At 36.4% G+C, this 13,643-nt stretch overlaps 1 protein-coding gene and 1 non-coding gene across 33 annotated transcripts in view; both read right to left on the bottom strand.

Moving 5' to 3' along the window:
- The window catches only part of BAZ2B (bromodomain adjacent to zinc finger domain 2B), a 325,416-nt gene that overhangs the window by 179,723 nt on the left and 132,050 nt on the right, over nt 1-13,643 (bottom strand). The window lies entirely within an intron of this gene.
- On the bottom strand, nt 3,850-3,921 carry TRNAC-ACA (transfer RNA cysteine (anticodon ACA)). The gene has a single exon. It is a non-coding gene; the product is annotated as a tRNA-Cys (tRNA).

The raw sequence follows: 13,643 nt of genomic DNA, 5'->3' as shown, positions 1-13,643 counted from the left end.
TTTGTGTGGGTTACTGTTACTTGCAACTGAGATGGGCAGAAAACTTTGTAACAAGTGTTGTGTTGTCTTCTTTGCTCATCTTTACTTATATTATTTACATATTGTTTCCTCTTCCAACAATCTAAATACTGCTGCTACTAAGTCGCTTCAGTCGTGTGCGACTCTGTGCGACCCCATAGATGGCAGCCCACCAGGCTCTGCCATCCCTGGGATTCTCCAGGCAAGAATACTGGAGTGGGTTACAGACCCAAGAATCACTTTATCTATAAAGTTGTACAAAGCTATATCTGACTAATCTTAGGCTACAACTTCCCATCTTTGAACTACAGAGCACTTTAGCTTCTACCCAGGAAGCTGTTAATTACACAGACTTTTTACTACTCTCTATTTGCTTTATGAATTCACTATATTAATCAACACATAGCCAGTACATCTGTTGAGTCTTAGTTTCTGAATCAGTAAAATGGATTAATTACACTTACTTCAAAGAGCTATTGTAAAGAGAATGCTTAGCACACTTCCTGCCAGGTATTTTGTTCTTAAGTGTTTAGCTAAAATTCAGAGGCAAATATCTTTATTTTCTTCAGACTAAATATATAAGAGTGAGAGAACAGCTCATTAAAAGTCAATACTCTTTCATAAATTCAATGTGAGTAAAAATAAGTTTAAAATGTCAAGAGCATTTTCATTTTCAAGCAGATTTCTTTCACAAGTAAACCTGAATAGATGGCAAAGAAGTATATTAGAGTATCCCCTGTCAATCTGCCTCTCAAAAGAATGTTCTCATTGCTGTAGTTTTAAATAATACTAAAAAGTTTTTTTAGAAAACAGTGACATTTTCAGGTTAGTTTTTAGATAAGCAAAATAGTAAACTGCTTTCTCCTGAGAAGATAAGGCATAACTTTTAAATTTTCATTATTTAAAAGATTAATTTTCTTAGACTATAACTCTTTTAATTAGGTAAAGATTAAGTTTTCTCCTTTATGACTGATGATCTGTAGAAGTTCACAAATCATTACAATAATTCCCTACACCATCTCTTAGCTACAAAACTTAGTCAAATTAGGCACGAACATCCTTCCAAATATAACTCTTCTATTTTCCTCTTAATTTTTTATTATTCTGAACTGTATACAATTTGTCCATTTCTTAATATACTGACAGGCCAATATATCAACATAATAATACTCTTAATTTTTCATCTGGAAGATTCAAGACCCTTTATAGTATTGCTCAGAGAGAATTTAACTACTTATTCATAATACAAGGCTCTGAGCCCATCCTGGGCTTCCCAGATGGCTCAGTGGTAAAGAATCCACCTGCCAACCAGGAGATGTGGGGTGGATCCTTGGGTTGGGAAGATCCTCTGGAGAAGGAAATGGCAACTCACTGCAGTATTCCTGCCTGGTAAGTCCTATAGACAGAGAGGCATGGTAGGTTACAGTCCATGAGGTAGCAAAAGAATCAGATACAACTTAGCAACTAAACAACACCAAATATATATCCCAAACATGACCAGTAAAAAAAAAATATGAAAATATCATTTAACTGTTAAATATAATGATAAAATAAATACAAGTATAAGCCAATTTCTTGAGTGTTTCTACAAAGTAAAACAAATTACCAACTCAATAAGATCATTCTAAAAATGAACATTAAAGTCATAAAAAAATTTTTATGTATCTCCTTTATAAATAGCTTGGGCTTCCCCCATGGCTCAGTGGGTAAAGAATCTGACTACAATGCAGGAGACAGAGGAGATATAGCTTCAATTCCTGGGTCAGAAAGATCCCCTGGAGAGGGCAATGCAACCCATTACAGTATTCTTACTTGGAGAATTCCATGGACAGGGTAGCCTGGTGGGCTACCATCCATCAGGTTGAAAAGAGTTGGACATGACTGAGTGACTAACACACACACACACACACACACACACACACACACACACACGCACACGCACACGCACACGCACACACACACACACATACACATGCACGCACACACACAAACAACTCACTGATTACTAAAATAACTGTAGTACAACGATAGAACCATATATACCTATTTAAACTACAAAACTGTCTGCACTTCAAATGCTCATCTGAGTATTCCACTTCAAATGTTCAAAAGTTTAGAATATTTAGGAGTTACCAGATGACCCAGAAATTTTTTTCCTAATTTTACACACCAGAGAAATTAAAATATTATGTCCACACAAAACCTTGTACAATAAACTGGTAAATAAAATGTGGTTTATGTATGCAACGAAACATTCAGTTCAGTTGCTCAGTCATGTCCGACTCTTTGCAAACCCATGGACTGCAGCACACCAGGCTCCCCTGTACATCACCAACACCTGGAGGTTGCTCAAATTCATGTCCACTGAGTTGATGACGCCATCCAACCATCTCATCCTCTGTAGTCCCCTTCTTCTCCTGCTCTCAATTTTCCCCAGCATCAGGGTCTTTCTAAGGAGTCAGCTCTTCGCATCAGGTAGCCAAAGTACTGGAGTTTCAGCTTCAGCATCAGTCCTTCCAATGAATATTCAGGACAGATTTCTTTTAGGATGAACTGGCTGGATCTCCTTACAGTCCAAGGGACTCTCAAGAGTCTTCTCCAACACCACAGGTCAAAAGCATCAATTCTTCAGTGCTCAGTCTTCTTTATGGTTCAACTCTCACATTCATATATGACTACTGGAAAAACCATAGCTTTGAATAGATAGACCTTTGTTGGCAAAGTAATGTCTCTGCTTTTTAATATGTTGTCTAGGTTGGTCATAGTTTTTCTTCCAAGGAGCCAGTGTCTTTTAATTTTATGGCTGTAGTCACCATCTGCAGTGATTTTGGAATTCAAGAAGATAAAGTCTATCACTGTTTGCATTTTTTCCCCATCTATTTGCCATGAAGTGATGGGACCGGAGAATGAAGTATTGATATGTGCTACAACATGGAAGAAGCTTGAAGATGTTACACTAAGTGAAAGAAACCAGTCATAAAGGACCACATACTGTGTGATCCCACTTATATGAAATGCCCTGGAAAGGTAAATCCATAAAGACAGAAAGTAGATTCATAGTTGCCTTGGGTTGGGAATGCTGAGGAACAATGAGAGGTGACTGTTAATGGGTACTGGGTTTCTTTTGGGGGACGATGGAAATGTTTTAGTTGACTCTGATAATGGTGGCACAACCCTGTGAATACACTTAAAACAGAATTACATATTTTAAATGGGTGAATTGTATGATATATGAACTATATATCCATAAAGATGATATATTAAAAAAGCATTTGGATATCATGTTCATAAAATGCTTTTATGACTTAATATATTCTTTATTGAAATTTTAAAATCAGTGTTCTCATTGTAGTCTCTGTATTCAAGACTAAATATAGAAATGTCCCTAGTATGACCTTTCATGTTTCACAATCAAACTCAGGTATGCAACCATTTAGTTAACTTTGCATCTCTCCCTCTCTCCCCTCTATCTCACTTCTCCTCCTCACTGTCCCCTCTCTCTCCCCTTCTATAGATGTACAGATGTAGATACAGAAGGATTTTTTTTTAACTAAAATTCCTAAAGTTACATTCATTCAGTTGGGGAACCAATAGGTTTATCCAACATATAAATTCATAAGTTACCAGACTTGCTCCACAACTTAATTCCAATAGTCACATGACTAGCTAGATTTTTATAATGAAAAGCAAGTTATAGAATGAAAGTGAAGTCGCTCAGTCTTGTCTGACTCTTTGCAGCCCCATGGACTGTAGCTGACCATGCTCCTACGTCCATGGGATTTTCTAGGCAAGAGTACTGGAGTGGGTTGCCATTTCCTTCTTCAGGGGATCTTCCCAAACCAGGGATTGAACCTGGGTCTTCCGCATTGTAGGCAGACGCTTTACCATCTGAGCCACCAGGGAATTCCGAGATTTTTATAATGGAGGGATTTTATAGAGATAACTAAGCCTGAGATTCTAAACCACAAATTATATTTATTATTTTCTGCTTATTAATTCCTAAATATTTTCTCTTTATTTCCACCATCATCTTGGTATAATAATACTAAATCAGTTCTTATTGGAAATACTGCAAGAGCCTTCTATGAGCTTCCTCTGCTTCTCCAATCCTATTTATTTTAATGGTAATCTTTTAATATAAAAATCTGATCCTGCCATACTCCCACTTAAAAATCTTTCGTTATCTCCATATGAAATATATGATAAAATCCCAGGTCCTCTGTTTGGATAAAAAAGCTTTTCTTAATGAGGCCTGGGACTTCATTTTTAATCTTACTCTCTTCTCATACACCAAGTATTAATTACTAAACTTCTCACCATTTCCCCAATCCTCTATGGTTTCCCAAGCATCCGTGGCACATGGTATTTGGTTCTTGGTGTTCACTTCCCTCAAATGTTCTTCCTTTATTCCCTGTTAAACTCCTATACATATTCTAGGTCTCACCTCATATATTACCTACTATGGGGAACCATTCTAATTCAGTGAGTAAGTCTTAGGTACTTCTTTCTAGTTGCTCTCATACAGTCCCTAATTAAAGCACTGTACTATACAGCAATTTTCTGTTTTGATATACCACTTCTCACCACACTGAAATCGTTGAGAAGCAGGGACTACTGCTTATCATCTTTACAGCCTTAGAACCTGGAATGTACGACTTTACCAAAATGCTTTGAATGAAAGTGTATAATAATCATTAAAACATATATAGAACTTGATAACTGACCCAAAAAAGTATGCACATATATTTTCATTTTTACCCTAAGGACAAATCTTGAAGTAGGGAGATCCGGCATTATTATTTCAGTTTTACAGATGAGGAATTCTGCATTAATATCTATCACCAATTAGCAATCAGTTTAAAATAATGAGAAACTGAAGATTCAAAAAGTCTCTCCTTACTACTTATAAATTTTTTATGTAGGAATAACTTTTGTTAATCGGAGAAGGCAATGGCACCCACTCCAGTACTCTTGCCTGGAAAATCCCATGGCTGGGGGAGCCTGATGGGCTACAGTCCATGGGGTTGCTAAGAGTCGGACACGACTGAGTGACTTCACTTTCACGCATTGGAGAAGGAAATGGCAACCCACTTGTGTTCTTGCCTGGAGAATCCCAGCGACGGGGAGCCTGGTGGGCTGCCCGTCTATGGGGTCACACAGAGTTGGACATGACTGAAGCGACTTAGCAGCAGCAGTAACTTTTCTTAATAAGTACCTAAATTGTTTATTTCAGTTTCTAAAGAAGAAAAAGGTTGACCAATAAGGCCTACATTTCCTTTAATCTATCACTCCAAAGTCAACAACAATTATTAAGGACCCATAAGAGGGACAGACATGTAATTATGTTAGTCATGATCCGGATTTTGAACCCACTTGATTTTACTCTAAGTGCTGTCACTAATAATCAACTTTTCAATTGTCCTCATTTCTCTGATTTGATGGTTATATCTTCTAATAGTCCTCCTTAAATTTTCAATTTCACATAGTTTTTGATCCCTTTAAATTCTTTACTTTCTTAGTAGCTCAATAATGTCACACTAAGAAAAATTTAAAATACTTTATCTAATGAATTTTCAGTATGTTTCAGTATGTTTTAAGTCTACTACAATTCTGTACCAACAGACTATTATTGTATTTTGAGTTTTAACTAAGTGGAAAATTATTTCCTAAAGGTTTCTCCCTAAGTGTAGCTTTGGTTGATAATTTAGAGATTCTACAACCTTGTTCTTGCTTCCTACTTAGGTGTGTAAAGACTCACTAAGCTCAAATCAATATTAAGGAATTTGCCTCAGAGGTTTGAACAAAGGAAATAAAATTATTCCATGAGCTATCTTGTGTCAATATTCTTAAAATTATTTCAAACTCCCTATGCATCAAATATTTACATGTATACCCTCTGATGAGAAACTACCTTTCTTATAACCTAAACAATATTCTTATCAGGATGACCAATTACATCTGGTATTACTATTTCCATGTTGAGTCCACAACTGTAGTGCACAATTGTATGTCCCCCTGTGGCTGTTACATATCATTCCTAGGGAAATTTGTAATTAGGTCAAAAAGCTTCCCTATCTCAGCACTGCTTCCCATTTCCTGGGTCATATGATCTCATCAAGTCTGTGACATAATCTTTTGGCTTAGTGGCCTCTCATTGAACTATGAAAAGATATGTAAATGTTACCTTAGTAACTCTAACTGAATTTCATAATCTATACTTTTAAGAGTCATTTTTCTAAAATGTCAACTGAAATAAATCTAGTCTTTTGTCTAAGACATAAAATATGAAACGATAGCCTATATGAGGTAAGCAAATAAAAATGACTAAATACCATCAGTCAGTCAGTCAGTTCAGTCACTCTGCTGTGTCTAGCTCTTTGCAGTCCCATGAACTGCACGACACCAGGCAACCCTGTCCATCACCAACTCCCTGAGCCTACTCAAACTCATGATCACTGAGTTGGCGATGTCATCCAACCATCTCATCCTCTGCAGTTCCCTTCTCCTCTTGCCTTCAATCTTTTCCACCGAGTCAGTTCTTTGCATCAGGTGGCCAAAGTATTGGAGTTTTAGCTTCAGCATCAGTCCTTCCAATAAATATTCAGGACTGATTTCCTTCAGGATTGACTGGTTTGATCTCCTTGCAGACCAAGGGACTCAAGAGTCTTCTCCAATGCTACAGCTCAAAAGCATCAATTCTTCAGCACTCAGCTTTCTTCATAGTCCAATTCTCATATCCATACATAACTACTGGAAAAACCATAGCTTTGACTAGATGGACCTTTGTCGGCAAAGTAATGTCTCTGCTTTTTAACATGCTATCTAGGTTGGTATTAGCTTTACTTCCAAGGAGCAAGCGTCTTTAAACTTCCTGGCTGCAGTCACCATCTGAAGTGATTTTGGAGCCCCCAAAATAAAGTCTCTCACGGTTTCCCCATCTATTTGCCATGAAGTGATGGGGACTGGATGCCATGATTGTAGTTTTCTCAGTGTTGAATTTTAAGCCATTCACTCTCCTCTTTCACTTTCATCAAGAGACTCTTTATTTCTTCTTTGCTTTCTGCCATAAGGGTGGTGTCATATGTGTATCTGAGGTTATTGATATTTCTCCTGGCAATCTTGATTCCAGCTTGTGCTTCATCCAGCCCATCATTTCGCATGATATACTGTGCATATAAGTTAAATAAGCAGGGTGACAATATACAGCCTTGACGTACGCCTTTCCCGATTTGGAACCAGTCTGTTTTTCCATGTCCAGTTCTAACTGTTGCTTCTTGATCTGCATCTCAGGAGGCAGGTCAGGTGGTCTGGTATCCCCATATCTTTCAGAATTTTCCACATTTTGTTGTGATCGACACAAAGGCTTTGCACAGTTAATGAAGCAGTCTCTTGCTTTGTCAATGATCCAGCAGATGTTAGCAATTTGATCTCTAGTTCCTCTGCCTTTTCTAAATCCAGCTTGAACATGTGGAAGTTCACAGTTTACATCGTGTTGAGGCCTGGCTTCGAGAATTTTGAGTACTACTCTGCTAGCATGTGAGATGAGTGCAACTGTTTGGTAGTCTGAACATTCTTTGGCATTGCCTTTCTTTGGGACTGAAATGAAAACTGAACTTATTCAGTCCTGTGATCACTGCTGAGTTTTCCAAATTTGCTGGCACATCGAGTGCAGCACTTTCAAAGCATCATCTTTTAGGATTTAACATAGCTCAACTGGAATTCCATCACCTCCACTAGCTTTATTTGTAGTGATACTTTCTAAAGCCCACTTGACTTCACATTCTAGGATGTCTGGCTCAAGGTGAGTGATCACACCATCATGGTTATCTGGGTAATGAAGATCTTTTTTGTGTAGTTCTTCTGTGTATTCTTGCCACCTCTTCTTAATATCTTCTGCTTCTTTTAGGTCCATATCATTGCTATCCTTTATTGTGCCCATCTTTACATGAAATGTTCCCTTGGTATCTCTAATTTTCTTGAAGAGATCTCTAGTCTTTCCCATTCTATTGTTTTCCTCTATTTCTTTGCATTGATCACCGAGGAAGGCTTTCTTATCTCTCCTTGCTATTCTTTAGAACTCTGCATTCAAATGAGTATATTTTTCCTATTTCCTTTGCCTTGCACATCTCGTCTTTTCTCAGCCATGTGTAAGGCCTTGTTGGACAACCATTTTTCCTTTTTGCATTTCTTTTTCTTGGGGATGGTTTTGATCCCTGTCTCCTGTACAATGTCACAAACCTCCATCCATAGTTCATCAGGCACTCTATCAGACTAAATCTGATAGATTAATCCATTGAATCTATTTGTCACTTTCACTGTATATTCGTAAGGGATTTGATTTAGATCATACCTGAATGGTCTAGTAGTTCTCCCTACTTTCTTCAATTTAATTCTGCATTTGGCAATAAGGAGTCCATGATCTGAGCCACAGTTAGCGCCCAGTCTTGTTTTTGCTGACTGTACAGAGCTTCTCCGTCTTTGGCTGCAAAGAGTGTAATCAATCTGATTTCGGTATTGACCATCTGGTGATGTCCATGTGTAGAGTCTTCTCTTGTGTAGTTGGAAGAGGGTGTTTGCTATGAGTGCGTTCTCTTGGCAAAACTCTAAGTAGCATACATTTGGAATACCTTCCAGTTAAGATATAATTAAGGGTGATTTTACTTTATAATGCAAAAAAAAGGCAACTAAAAAATAAGTATCTTAAAACTGGGCAGAAATAAATTAAATTGCACTAATTACTCATAGGAATAGCTGTACCTATCTACTTATAGCAGATGTCTTGGGACTGAGAAATAGAAATATGGTGACCATGTTTTTAAAATATTATAACAATGCTGGGATAACATACAACTGGAAGGTTTAATTCTTTTATTAAATTCACTTTACGGGTTAGCTCTTTATATAATACATACACATTTTCTCATGCATAACACATGGCTTTCTTTTTGTCCTTCTTCCTTTTAAAAAAAGTATATGGTATTTGCTGAAAACAATATTCATTCAGCCTAACTTTTTACACAGTGCATATCTACAGTATAATAAAAGAAAAACTAATGCTTGATTAGGCAATTGCTACGGAAAACAGTTTGCCAATTGTTCAAAAAGCTAAACATAAAATTTCCCACATGAACTAGCAATTCTTCTCCAAGGCACATATATACCAAAAAAGAAAAAATTCAAAGAAGAGACTTAAAAATCAAAAGATGAATGTACAACATATATAATATGTATATTATATATATAATATTAAATAGTTATTTACATAAATAATGAGACTGATATTAAAGAGCAATGGAGTCCTGACACATGCTATAACATGTACGGACCTTGAAAACAGTATAGTGAGTGAAAAAACTATGACACAACAGGAAAAATATGTGATTTCACCTATATGAAATACCTAGAATAGGCAAATCATCAAGAGAGAAAGGAGATTCAACTTTACCAGAGGGAGTGAGTAGGGGGAAGTGGAGAGTTAGTGTTCAACAGTTATATAGTTTCTGTTTAGAGCTATGAAAAAGATAGACAGTGGTGATGTCTACACAACATTTTGAATGTAATTAATGACAACAAATTATAGACATAAAAGGGATCAAAACTGCAACTTTATGGTATATTTTTTTACCACCACTTAAAAAAGTAATAATGTAATTTACTCAAAACTATTGGATTGGACATATTACATGGGTGAACTGCACAGTGTATAAACTATATCACAATAAAAATGTTTTCACACTTAATGTTTGACATCCTTCTTCAATGTCTGAAGAGGGCCCTTTTCCTTAAAGGTGCCTTCTCTGGTCATTCTATAATCTTCTCTACTTACCAACTAATAGTATATTTTATTTGTTTATATCATTAATTTAGCAATTAATTTCATCCTGCTTTTTAAAACAATCTCTGGTGTTTTAAAATTACTATTACACATTTAATATTTGATTATGCTTTGTTTACCAAACAAGAGTAGTTGCTCAGATTATCAAGACTCATATTTAATGCCTGTACTTTATTTTCCCCAATGAGATTAGGAGTAGCTGAAATTGTCAAATCAGAACCCCAAATCCCCCTGTTATCTTCAAATCATCAAAAAATATCTGAGTTTTACACTTGCACATATACATTACGCAAGAATTTCAATAACAATTGTTAAGAGGAAAGCATTCCAGGGAAAATATAATCCAAATATTCATTCTCTGAGCATTACAATTAATCAAGGATGTAATAGTCTTAGTATTATAACTACTAAAAATAGGAAGCAGGACACTTTTAATTTATTTATTTTACTTGGAGGCTAATTACTCTAATATTGTGGTGGTTTTTGACATACATTCACCTGAATCAGCCATGGGTGTACATGTGTTCCCCATCCTGAACTCCCCTCCCATCTCCCTCCCCATCCTATTCCTCAGGGTCATCCCAGTGCACCAACCCAGAGTACCCTGCCTCATGCATCAAACCTGGACTGGGGACCTATTTCACATATGATAATATACATGTTTCAATGCTATTCTCTCAAATCATCCCACCCTTGCCTTCTCCCACAGAGTCCAAAAGTCTGTTCTGTACATCTGTGTCTCTTTTGCTGTCTCGCATTTAGGGTTATCATTACTGTCTTTCTAAATTTCACATATATGCGTTAATACACTGTATCAGTGTTTTTCTTTCTGACTTACTTTGCTCTGTACAATAGGCTGCAGTTTCATACACCTCATTAGAACTGATTCAAATGCATTGTTTTTAATAGCTGAGTAATATTCTTTTCTGTATATGTACCACAGCTTTCTTATCCATTCATCTGCTGATGGGCATCTAGGTTGCTTCCATGTCCTGGCTATTGTAAACAGTGCTGCGATGAACATTGGTGTACACGTGTCTCTTTCAATTCTGGTTTCCTTGGTGTGTATGCCCAGTAGTGGGATTGCTGGGTCATATGGCAGTTCTATTTCCAGGTTTTTTAAGAAATCTCCATGCAGGTCTCCATAGTGGCTGTACTAGTTTACATTCCCACCAACAGTGTAAGAGGGTTGCGTTTTCTCTGCACCCTCTCCAGCATTTATTGTTTGTTGACTTTTTGATAGCCATTCTGACTGGCGTGTGATGGTACCTCATTGTGGTTTTGATTTGCATTTCTCTGATAATGAGTGATGCTGAGCATATTTTCATGTTTGTTAGCGACCTGTATGTCTTTCGAGAAATGTCTGTTTAGTTCTTTGGCCCATTTTTTGATTGGGTTATTTCTTTTTCTGGAATTGAGCTGCAGGAGCTGCTTGTTTATTTTTGAGATTAATTCTTTGTCAGTTGCTTTCATTTGCTATTATTTTCTCCCATTCTGAAGGCTGTCTTTTCACCTTGCTTATAGTTTCCTTTGTAGTGCAAAAGCTTTTAAGTTTGATTAGGCCCCATTTGTTTATTTTTGCTTTTATTTCCATTACTCTGGGAGGTGGGTAATAGAGGATTAGCAGGATACTTTTAACGGAATATTCTATTTGACCAATCATTTTTCTTTTTCCCCAAATTAAAGATACTATCCAAAACAAAAAATAAGATTAAAAAGGTGAGGAATATACATCTAACATCTATACAAATACATTTATGTCTAAGTAGAAATGTACAGGATATATACATTTAATCCTGAACAGAAGTAAATAAAATATGAAATTATACAGATAACTTAGTAATAACAAAAAAGGTGTTTGGGGGCCAACCAAAATTTTGTTTACCTAAAAGATCTCATTTAATGAATACAGTGATCTTCAGTTCAGTTCAGTCGCTCAGTCGTGTCCGACTCTTTGCGACCCCATGAACCGCAGCACACCAGGCCTCCCTGTCCATCACCAACTCCCGGAGTCCACCCAAACCCATGTCCATTGAGTCAGTGATGCCAGAATTTGAGGTATAATGATGAAAGAGAGGGAAGACTTTAGAGAAAGGAATAGGAAGAATGAATATATATGGTACTCCTTTGGAAAGCAGCATAAAACCTGGAGAAATACATAGCACACTTAGAATAAAATTACATATTTACAGAACATAAATACAAAGGCTAGGTGAATTTTCTACCTATGTCCTTAGTATATGTTTAAAGTGACCTTTGAGACTTACAGGCTATTTTAATCCATAGAAGGGTTTTCTTTTCTTAATTGGTACTTTAAAAAAATATGTACGTGTTTGCTAAAATGTTTCTTTCCTGTGGAATATCTGAATGATTTGCTCTTAAGTATGTCTTTAAAAATGTATTGTAAACGTAAACAGTGTTAGCTCACATAAAATTTAAGAAATAGCCTATATTTTGATCTAAAGGCAAAAGGTTTACATTTTTAAATTGTGGTATCATTACCTTAAGTGAATCTGTTTCAATGAACAATTATGTTTCTATTCACTATCAAGGTAGAACAACTGATGTTCACTTTTACAGTGAAAATACTCATTGGCATGTCAGAGAATATTGCTTTTCCAGTCAGAAATAACAGCTATTTATCAAATTCAACTCCCCAGAAAAGTCAATAAAGAGAAGGAAACAAAGATGGTTTCCATCAGACAAAATACATAAGTTAAAACTCATCCTTCATTAATCCTAGTCCTCATATCCTTACTCCAATATCCAATAGCTCCAATACTTTGGCCACCTGATGTGAAAAGCCGACTCATTAGAAAAGACCCTGAAACTGGGAAAAATTGAAGGCAGGAGGAGGAGGGGATGACAGAGGATGAGATAGTTGCATGGCATCATTGACTCAATGGATGTGAGGTTGAGCAGACTCTGGGAGATAGCGAAGGACAGTGAAGCCTGGCATGCTGCAGTCTATCGTGTTGCAAAGAGTCGGACACAACTGAGCAACCACAACAACGTACCCTTAATCTCTGAGGTTTTATAATTTACAAATGATCATACAGGCTTGGTTTGAGATTCCCAAGGTCACAGCGTACTAGGAAGAGGGATAAAGATGATGATGATGAGAGCAGCTGTAAATTTCTAAGCACATATTAAGCACTGCACATGGGAATATGGGTTAGGAATGGAGACAGTATCTGTAATAGCGTACTGAAAGCTGTATAAGAATTCAAAAAAGACCAACAACTGATTTGACTCCATGATCAAGAATCTACAAACCCTATGTCTCAAGGGTATCATGATGCTACAATACAGAATAGATCATGCTTTCAAGACAACTCCTTGAAACCTTAATCAAATGTTTAAAAATCTGCAAAGTAAAGATACCTGTTTTTAACTTAAAAATAAGAAGCATGGGAAATATAATCTGAAGACCTATATTTGAATCTAGATGCATCACCTAATATTAATGTGTCAATCTCCTTCAGACTCAGTTTCGCCAAATGTAAAATGGAAATACAATTTACCTTGCAGTACAATGGTGAGAATCAATATATATAAAAGCACCCAGTACAACTCCTGAATATAGCAGCTACTGAAATATTCTGAAAACTTAACTATTTAGAATAATCTTGCTAAGATAAACAATTTTGTTACTTTTAAATGTTACTACTCTTTAGATGTTTAGATGTTACTCCAGTTTGTAAACATGTAAAGTAGAAAAAGCCAAAATTCATTTAAGTGTATAAAGAACGCTCTCATGTTCGTCATAAATCACCATCAATTCATTCTT

This window comes from Ovis aries, chromosome 2 (assembly GCF_016772045.2).
Source record: "Ovis aries strain OAR_USU_Benz2616 breed Rambouillet chromosome 2, ARS-UI_Ramb_v3.0, whole genome shotgun sequence".
Classification (NCBI taxonomy): domain Eukaryota; kingdom Metazoa; phylum Chordata; class Mammalia; order Artiodactyla; family Bovidae; genus Ovis; species Ovis aries.
The sequence above is the reverse complement of the archived record's forward strand: the minus strand, read 5'-3'. Positions and strand labels throughout refer to the sequence as shown.